This window comes from Neltuma alba, unplaced genomic scaffold (assembly GCF_004799145.2).
Source record: "Neltuma alba isolate B1F8T4 unplaced genomic scaffold, ASM479914v2 tig00007437_pilon, whole genome shotgun sequence".
NCBI classification, from domain to species: Eukaryota; Viridiplantae; Streptophyta; class Magnoliopsida; order Fabales; family Fabaceae; genus Neltuma; species Neltuma alba.
This window is the reverse complement of record NW_021634783.1, coordinates 108,350-113,867: the sequence shown is the minus strand read 5'-3', so window position 1 is coordinate 113,867 and position 5,518 is coordinate 108,350. Positions and strand designations below refer to the sequence as shown.

Below are 5,518 nucleotides of genomic sequence, written 5' to 3'. Positions count from 1 at the left end.
TTAAATCCTCTCTTTAGAATTCTTTTTTCATACCAAGCTTTAGTTCTCTCCTTGTATATACGAGCATTCTCAAAGGACTCCCTTCTAATCTCATCTAACTCATTGAGTTAAAGAACACATTTGTCACCTGTAGCTTTCAAATCATAGTTCAAAGCACACACATCCCAATATGCTCGATGCTCAATCTCTATAGGAAGATGACATGACTTGCCATATACCAATCTGTAAGGGGACATACCTAATGGTGTCTTATATGCAGTTCTATATGCCCACAATGCATCATTCAACTTTAGAGACCAATCTTTCCTAGATGCACTTACAGTTTTTTCCAATATGCCCTTTAGCTCCCTATTAGAGACTTCTACTTGGCTACTAGTTTGAGGATGATATGTGGTGCTTGCTCGAAGATGACACCCATATTTGGCTAACAAGGATTTGAATTGGTGGTTCCTAAAATGCAACCCATTATCACATATAATAGCTCTAGGGACACCAAATCTAGAAAAAATCTGTTTAACAAATCTAACCACTTTAGATGCTTTGTTATTTGGCAATGCAACAGCTTCTACCCATTTAGTAACATAATCAACGACAACAAGTATATAGAGATTACCGTAGGAGGGAGGAAAAGGCCTCATAAGTCAAGGCCCCAAATATCAAAAGGTTCAACCTTGATATACCTTGCTGGGGTATCTTATGCCTCTTACTAATGGTACCTCTTTGTTGGCATTTGTCACAAGTTGTCACAAAGGTCCTTGCATCCTTGAATAGTGTAGGCCAATAAAACCCACTTTGAAGTACTTTAGCTACCATCCTGTTTGCCCCATGGTGGCCCTTATAAGGTGATGAATGGCATCCTTCAAGAATTTGAACCATCTCCTCATTTGGCACACATCTCTGTATGATCCCATCTGCACACCTTCTAAATAGAAGTGGCTCATCCCAAAGGTAATGTCTTGCTTATGCTAGGAATCTCTTCCTTTGATAATTATTCATGCTATACGGGACTATATTTGTAACAACATAATTAACAAAATCTGCAAACCAAGAAGCAAGTAGAGATTTAACCACCCAAAGTCTCTCATCTAGGAATTCTTCATTTATAGGAGTGTTATTTTGGGGTAGATGTTCTAGTCGAGAGAGATGATCTGCAACTAGATTTTCTGCACCCTTTTTATCTCTAATTTCAACATCAAATTCCTAAAAAAAAAAAAAGAACCCATCTAATCAATCTAGCTTTAACATCTTTTTTTTTCATCAGATATTTTAGATCTTGGTAGTTAGTATAAACAATCACTTTAGAACAAGAAAGATAGGATTGAAATTTTTCAAATGCAAAAACCACAGCCAAAAATTCTTTTTCAATGGTAGCATAATTACATTGTGTTCTATCTAAGACTCTACTTGCATAGATGACATGTAAGCTCTTGTTCCTTCTTTGTCCTAAAACAGCCCCTATAGCAAAATCACTAGCATCGCACATAATTTCAAAAGGGAGACTCCAATCAGGGGGAACAACTATGGGAGCAGAAACCAAGGCAGATTTTAATTTATTAAAAGCACTCAAACAAGCATCATAAAAAATAAAAGGGGTATCCTGCACAAGAAGGTTAGTGAGAGGTTTAGCAATTTTAGCAAAGTCCTGAATGAATCTTCTATAAAAGCCTGCATGACCTAGGAAACTCCTTATGCCTTTCACTAAGGTGGGTGGAGGCATATTTTCAATAGTTTCAACCTTTGCCTTATCCACCTCAATTCCTCCTTCTGAAACTTTGTGGCCTGGGACTATACATTCATTCACCATAAAGTGATATTTTTCCCAATTAAGTACAAGATGTGTCTCTTGACATCTTTGCAAAACTTTAGAAAGATTGGTCAAACAAAAATCAAAGGTATCACTAAATACAGAGAAATCATTCATAAAGATTTCAATTATATCCTTTACCATATCAGAAAATATAGCCATCATACATCTTTGGAAAGTAGCAGCGACATTACAAAGCTCAAAGGGCATCCTACGGTAAGTATAAGTACCATAAGGATAAATAAAACTTGTTTTCTCTTGGTCTTCTGTTGCTATTGGTATTTGAAAATACCTAAAGTAACCATCTAGAAAACAATAATAACTATGCCCTACTATTCTTTCCAACATATTATCCATAAATGGAAGAGAGAAGTGGTCTTTATGTGTTGTTTCATTTAATTTTCTATAATCTATATAAACGTGCCACCCAATTACCATTCTTGTGGAGATAAGCTTATTCTTATCATTTTTTACCACAATTGTACCTCTCTTCTTTGGGACTACTTGCACAGGACTCGCCCAAGAATTATCAGAGATAGGATAAATAATACCTGAATTAATCAATTTCAAAACTTCTATTCTAACCACTTCCTTCATATGTGGGTTAAGCCTTCTTTGTTATTGCACCTTCGGTGTGTAATTTTTCTCCATAAGGATTCTATGTGTACAAATAGAGGGGCTGATGCCATTTATGTCAGTTATAGACCATCCAATGGCCAACTTAAACTCCCTCAAGACCCTTAACAGCTTATCTTTCTTATCAGAATTTAAAGCAGAAGAAACTATAACAGGAAAAGTGTTAGAATCACCTAAAAATGCATATTTTAAATGAGAGGGAAGGGGCTTCAATTCAACAGAAGGTGGTGAGTTTGGGGAGGGGAGGGGCAATAAATTGCCTAATCCTAGATCTTCATAATGCCTTGTATGATGTTTATTTTGCAATTTCAAAAGCATCCAAACTCATTATTGTCTCTATGAACTCATCCTCCCTTTCTTTTTTATTTAAGCTTAGTGCGATGCATGCCTCAAGAGGATCACTATATTAGTACCTATTAAAATGTTCTTGGGCTAGTGTATCAATAACATCAATATTGCTAAAAACATTCTCATCAAAGCAAGGAAACTTTGTAGCTTTAGATACTTGAAATAATTCGTTTTGGTCACCCACTCGAAAAAGTAATGTTCCTTCACGTACATCAATTAAAGCCCCACCAGTTACTAAAAATGGCCTCCCTAATATTAGAGAGATGTTCTAGTTATCCTTAATATCTAAAATAATAAAATCAGCAGGAATATAAAGTTTACTGACTTTAAATATGATATCTTCAACCACACCTCGTGGATATCTAATTGACCTATCTGCAAGCTGGAGGGTCACATTGATCGGTTTAATATTTATCATCCCAAGCTTTCTGCATAAAGAATAAGGCATCAAATCAACACTAGCACCTAAATCACATAAATAATTTTCAATAATATTAGAACCAGTATAACAAGGAATAGTGAAACTCCTCGGATCTTTCAGTTTGGGTGGTAGCTTCTTCTGTATAATTGCATTGCACTCCTTTATAAGTGACACTGTGGCATAATCTTCCAACCTTTGCTTGTTTGAAACTATATCCTTGATGTATTTGAGATAATAAGGTGTCCTTGCTAAGGCTTCTATAAATAACACATTAATTTGGATATTTCTTAACATCTTGAGAAACCTTTAGAAGCTTGAATCTTGATCTTTCTTTTTAAGATGCTCAGGATATGGGATAGGAGGTACATAAGGTTTGAGTCCAGATGGAAAAGGACTACTTTGAATCACATTATTGGCTTTAGGAACTTCAATTACCTCATCATTATCTCCAGTATTCTTCTTATCACTTACCTTGTTATAAGTCCTTTTAGCCCTAATGTTAGCTTCTTGAAGTTCTTTACCATTCTGTAATGTGATTGCCATGACTCCCTCCCTTGGATTGACTTCAGTATTGCTAGGAAATTTGTTTTGACCTTGTCCGGTAAGCTTAAGCAAGCTAGCCAAATTGCTTATTTGAGCTTCCACGTTTTTCATAGAGTTTCCCATTTGCGACTCTATATTTCTTACGGAGGCTTGAGTTGATGCAACTGCTTGCTTGAGTTGGTCAATTTCTTGATTCATGTTCTTCATGTGGTTAGCTTGGTGAGTGGCCATTTGAGCTAAAGCTTCCTCAAACCTTATTGTGCGATCCTCCATTGTGTTTCTTTGCTGTTGGAACCTAGTGGTGCTTGTGGCCTTTGAAGGGTAGAACTTTTCCAAGCGAAATTAGGATGATTTGTCCACCCTAGATTATATGTGTTGAAGTATGAGTCGTTCTTGGAATTGGCACCCATATAGTTAGCCTCCTCCACATAATCACCATTATTGCTTGCATGAAGAGAATTATAATAGAGAAGAGAAGTAGAAAGGGAATTAACAGGATTAAAATTTTTCACTAATAAATTCAAACTCTTTGTTAAATCCCTTAAGTCAAGAGAGAGGTTTGAAGTAGTGACTTTGTTAGCCATCGCCCTCCTTCCTTGAATTAACTTTTGCCTTGAATTTGATGCTAGAGTCTTGTAAATGTCCTCTCTTTCTTCAGCTGTCATGTTATTTGGATCACCATGAGCTACATTATCGACTTTGCTTTGATTGTCCGATGTGAGCCCATTATAGAAAAAGTCCATTAAGAGTATATGTGGTAATTGATGATGACGACATTGGCTAATGAGGAGATTATACCGCTCCCATGCTTCATAGAATGAATCATCACCCTATTGTGTAAAGAAGTGAATCTTGTCCCTTAACTCTGAAGTCTTCTGTGGTGAGTAATATTTTAGCATAAACTGCTCGTATATCTGATTCCAAGATGTTATAGAACCTTCTGGTAAGCGTAGAAGCCATTGACGAGCATCTCCCTTCATACAGTGTCACACCTTACTTATATAGTATCTTAGCATTCATTTAAAACCATTCCAGACCATGTTGGATGGTCTTACACTTAAAAATTTCAATTTGGACGTTAATTTTCGAAAAATTACTGTTCACTGTCTAGTTTTCAGATTACAGGTCCAACTTTGAAAAATCATGACTAATTCTAGAAAAATCGTATGGAGATGTTCCAAAATTCTAAAGAAATATCTTTCAATACTCTTTAAGGAAAAAATATTCAAATGAACTCATCCTCATTGAAAACGTACAGTTTATTGGATTAAGATTACTATTCGTTTGGTAAAATCTGGACTTTTCAGATTCTGCGCCTTAACTTTAAAAATTCATATATCTTCGTATACACATCCAAATGAGGTAATTCACCATTCATTTTAAAGCTTGGGATGTGCACTATAGGTATACCAAATTTCGTAGCTTAACTCATTCATATGATAGGTCAAACTGAAGCTCGAAACTAACTGCTCCATGACCTACGTTTTATCCCTTAACATTTTTTTACTTTAATTCTTTTTATTTCTTTGGCATACCTAACATGGGCTTACTTTTTCCCATTCATGCTCATACATTCCTATACATGCCATATGCTTTATAATTAAATATATGGCATTCACAACATAATTATAACATAAGAGAATTATACATTGAACATAATCTCAATCATTAGCATCAATAATTCTCCACTTCTTCTCCTTGCTTCTCATGCCATTAGTGCCTATCATTGATTGACCTAAATGGTTGGTTAGGGAGGGGTGGGATTC

The 5,518-nt window shown here is 35.7% G+C and overlaps 1 non-coding gene across 1 annotated transcript; it reads left to right on the top strand.

Moving 5' to 3' along the window:
- The first annotated feature begins 4,511 nt into the window (after positions 1-4,511).
- Positions 4,512-4,617, top strand: LOC114752556 (small nucleolar RNA R71). The gene has a single exon (XR_003740855.1). It is a non-coding gene; the product is annotated as a small nucleolar RNA R71 (small nucleolar RNA).
- Positions 4,618-5,518: the final 901 nt, after the last annotated feature.